The sequence below is a fragment of the Dama dama genome, chromosome 7 (genome assembly GCF_033118175.1).
Source record: "Dama dama isolate Ldn47 chromosome 7, ASM3311817v1, whole genome shotgun sequence".
NCBI classification, from domain to species: domain Eukaryota; kingdom Metazoa; phylum Chordata; class Mammalia; order Artiodactyla; family Cervidae; genus Dama; species Dama dama.
In genome coordinates, this window is record NC_083687.1 from 27,421,405 (window position 1) to 27,426,517 (window position 5,113).

Below are 5,113 nucleotides of genomic sequence, written 5' to 3' on the forward strand. Positions count from 1 at the left end.
TTCTTTTATCGGGTCTTCCCTGGTGGCTCAGATGGTAAAGCGTCTGTCTGCAATGCAGGAGGCCCGGGTTTGATCCCTGGGTTGGGAAGATCCCCTGGAGAAGGAAATAGCAGCCCACTCCAGTATTCTTGCCTGGAAAATCCCATGGATGTCAAAGCCTCGTAGGCTACGACGTCCATGGGGTCTCAAAGAGTCGGACATGACTGAGTGACTTCACTTTCACTTTCTTTCACTTTTCTTTGTGGTCCAACTTTCACATCCATACATGACTACTAGAAAAACTATAGCTTTGACTAGATGAACCTTTATCAGCAAAATGATGCCTCTGCATTTTAATATGCTGTCTATGTTTGTCATAGCTTTTCTTCCAAGGAGCAAGCATCTTTTAATTTTTTGGCTGCAGTCACCATCTGCAGTGATTTTGGAGCCCAAGAAAATGAAATCTGTCTCTGTTTTCATTTTTCCCCTATCTATTTGCCATACAGTGATGGGACCAGATGCTACCATCTTAGTTTTTTGAGTGTTGAGTTTTAAGCCAGCTTTTTTCACTCTCTTCTTTCACCCTCATCAAGAGGCTCTTTAGTTCCTCTTTGCCCTCTTGCCATTAGGGTGGTATCATCTGTATATATGAGGTATATCTGAGGTAGCTGGTATTTCTACTGGCAACCTTGATTCCAGGTTTTGATTCATCCAGCCAGTACATCACATGATGGACTCTGCATATAGATTAAATAAGCAGAGTGACTTAATCCCTTTGATTTGGGGTAGGCTCTGTTGATCATTTTGGAAATAGATTAATCAAGTCAGAATTTCAAAGATAAATGAGAAATAGCTCATTGTGACTCAAACATTCTTTGCCCCCACTTTAAGCTGTATCTCCCCCATCTTTTACTCAGGTTTTTCACTCAGGAACACATCTTCAAAAACAAGATGTCTCCAAGAAACAGGCAGGCTGGTCTCTTGGTAATGAAACAGGTATCCAAGTATATATGAATGAAATGGGTAATGTCAATCCTCAGTGTCCAATCTCAATCCTTATTAAGTCTGGAGTGGGTGATGTTGATGTATAAATTCTGTTGTATATAAATAGATACTCCTCTATTCTGCTCCCCACTCCATTTCCTCCTCACCATCTGTCTTACCCCTTATCAGAGGCCAAACCCTAGGTTTTCAGATTCATTCTACTGAAGGTGAAAATACTTCATTGACCTGGAGAATCAAGAACCAAAACCAAATTCTGAACCTAGAGCTAAGTAGAGATCTCCCAACAAACAAACACTGCTCTAGGTTTTTCCAAATGAGAACTGGACCACACCAACTGGATTGCTTGCAGATCCTCTGAATGACACTGAGCCCTGATAAACTGGGACTTTATTTGGAAAGTTAGCTGACTGAAAAGCAGGCTAGTGCCTGAAAATAACCATCTTGTCAGGGCGTGGGTGTTTGCCTCTTTTCAGAGATGGGTGGAGGCGAGGAAACAAAGTAAAAAGACCACTTAATTCTTGCAAATACTCCTAGAATGGCAAGCCTCCAGCAGGAACTATGTTAGCCTCACTTTCTTATAGCTAGCTGTTTACAGTGGGCAGGGTCAAGCAATCTCCCTGTTAGCCAAACAAAACACCGTAGGCCAAGGGTCAAGTGGAAGGAGATGGGCAGGGCTCCCTGAAGCAGGCCATTATGTATGCCTATAAGAAGAAAAGCAAAATAAGAATTAAAGTCAGAGATGCAGATCCAGTATGGATTCAAAATTAACCCTTACAGTTGCAGAGTTACTATGGAGTTTAAATTGAATATATTGTGCTCTCACCTTTAGATTCCTTCCTCTTCTCCCTTCATCCTTTGATTTTGGAAAAGTCTCTCAATATTCTCACCTATAATAAAAACAATCTTTCCAAATGAACTGCTATTCCCTACAAACTCCCTGATTTCAAATATAATAGAAAGCTTTATATTGGCAGAGAAATAGACACAAACAGCTATGAAAGAGAAGAGAGAAGCCAGAGATAAACCCATACTTAGATGGACAATTAATTTACAACAAAGGAGCAAAAAATATAAAATGGAGAAAGAATAGTTTCTCCAATAAAAGATGTTGGGAAACAGGACAGCCACATACAAAATAATGTAACTAAACCACCTTCTCACACCTTACCAAAAACAACTCAAAATCAATTAGAGACTCCCACATTCATAGAGAGTGAACCCATAAAACTCCTAGAAGAAAACATAGACAGTGTGCTCTTTGACATGAATCTTAGTAATATCTTTCTGTGTATGCCTTCTTAGGAAAGGAAATCAAAAGCAAAAGTAAATGAATAGAACTACATCAAATTAAAAAGTTTCTGCCCATCAAAGGCCAACATCACAAAAAACCTACTAAATGGGGGGAAATATTTGCAAATCATATATCTGCATAAAATATCCAAAACAGATAAAGAACTCATACAACTCAAGAATAACAAAAACTCATATTTAAAAACATACATGCACTCTAATGTTCACACCAGCATTATTTACAGTATCCAAGATAAGAAAGCAACTTAAGTGTCCAACAAAAGATAAAGACGGTGTTTTACATGTATGTATACATATATAATAAATACACAGTGGAATATTAGTCATAAAAATGAGTGACGTCCTGCCATTTGCAACAATATGAAAGGTTCTTAGGGTATTATATTTAGTGATATAAGTCAGAGAGAGGAAGACAAATACTGCATACTGTTACTTATATGGAGAATATAAAAAACAAAAAATGAATTTATATAACAAAACAGAAACAGATTTTCACTATAGAAAACTAACTAGTGGTTATCAATAAGGGAGAGAAAGGGGGAAGGACAAGACAAAGACTAAAAGGTACGAACTACTATGTATAAAATAAATAAGCTAGAAGGATACATTGTAGAGCACAGGGAAATACAGCCATTATTTTATAACTTTGAACAGAGTATAATATATAAAAATATTAAACAACTATGTACACCTGAAACATAATATTGTAAATCAACTATACTTCAGTTTTAAAAATAAATAATAGAACATTAACTTGTTTCATTTTTATAACATAGATGGCTAAATTACTTAACCCACTGTGGTTCCTTATCCTTTTAATTTTGTATTTTTTGTCCTGAACAATATTTCTTGTCTTTTTTACTGTGTTAAGTTTTTAGAATGCTTTTTCTATTGCTGCTGCTGCTGCTAAGTCACTTTCAGTTCAGTTCATTTGCTCAGTCGTGTCCGACTCTTTGCGACCCCATGAATCGCAGCACGCCAGGCCTCCCTGTCCATCACCAACTCCCGGAGTTTACTCAAACTCATGCCCATCGAGTCAGTGATGCCATCCAGCCATCTCATCCTCTGTAGTCCCCTTCTCCTCCTGCCCCCAATCCCTCCCAGCATCAGGGTCTTTTCCAATGAGTCAACTCTTTGCATGAGGTGGCCAAAGTACTGGAGTTTCAGCTTCAGCATCAGTCCTTCCAATGAACACCCAGGACTGATCTCCTTCAGGATGAACTGGTTGGATCTCCTTGCAGTCCAAGGGACTCTCAAGAGTCTTCTCCAACACCACAGTTCAAAAACATCAATTTTTCGGTACTCAGCTTTCTTCACAGTCCAACTCTCACATCCATACATGACTCATGTCCAACTCTGTGAGACCACGTAGATCATATCCCACCAGGCTGTACCGTCCCTGGGATTCTCCAGGAAAGAACACTGGAGTGGGTTGCCATTTCCTTCTCCAAAATATGAAAATGAAAAGTGAAAGTGAAGTTACTCAGTTGCGTCCAACTTTTAGCGACCCCATGGACTGCAGCCTACCAGGCTCCACCGTCCATGGGATTTTCCAGGCAAGAGTACTGCAGTGGGGTGTCATTGCCTTCTCCATATCTAAAACAAGTACGTAGAAATTCCCTTTATTCTCTGTCAGCATACCCCTTTTACGTTAGATTCGCAAATACTGCATTATGATATACAAAATGTTTAATTTCTTATTTGCTCAAAATGGTAATTAGTGATAAAATTAGCTGAAGACAATTTCCAAATGATGATGAAGATATTTCTTGCTTTAGGAAGGTAAGTGATAGAAAGACCTTGTGAGGTTACATTCATAGGGGTTATAAAAGTAAAAAATGTCGATGTATCTATTGAGTACCTATTTTGTGATCAGCACCAGGAAGTGTTGCTCTTCAATTTCATACTTAATAATATCCTGTGAGGAATATACTATCATCAAATCTGTTTTAGAGATTAAGAAAAAAGGCTCATGGATGATAACGGAGCCAAGTAGAAGAGTTCATGTTCAAATTCAGAAACCCTGATTCCACAGCTTGTGGTTCTAACTACCATTAGTGAACAGTGGCTTGATTGTGTTTGAATTATTGATAAAATTTCTGATGTTCATACATCCAGTGTCTTGGTCATGTGTATATTTGTGGGGGCAGTGGTGCTATAAGAGCTGCTAAATCCAATGTAAATGAGAAATTTACATTCATTCTGCATTTATTATTTGAAATCAACGTTCATATAGTAGGTTCACATGAACAGGAGGTCATGGGCAAGTGTTCAAAAATACAAAGAAATATTATCTTCCTTCTTCTGAGATTAACAAATTGGGCTGAGGTTGCCAAATTAAAAACAAGAGGCTCAATTAAATATAAATTTCAGATAAACAACAGCAATTTCTCAAAAGTACTAGGAATCCTGTTTTTTTTTTTTTGCTGAATCTGGAAAACTTAAGTCGGAGACACGAACCAGATAAGCAGTGTTAACCATACAAGCTGCAGTGAACAGTAATGTCACACATTTTAATTTTATAAGGCTGTCATGCCTCAGGAAGATATTTAAGAATTTCAGAATAGGAAAGTAGATCTGGTCTACCCTTCTTTCTGCCATTGTTTCTAGGTGATGGTCTCTACTTAAAGTCTGAGGACCTGCTTATTTTTGGTAAATTATCCATATGAGAATATCATCTTCTTAGTTTCTCCCCTTCTGAGGGGACCTGACTACAGAAACAGAAGTTCTGCATCTGACCAATGGTAGTGTTTGATGCCTATTTGTATTGTGGGAACTAGGAAACAAAGAAAATGAAATCGCGGAAGCATGAATAGGA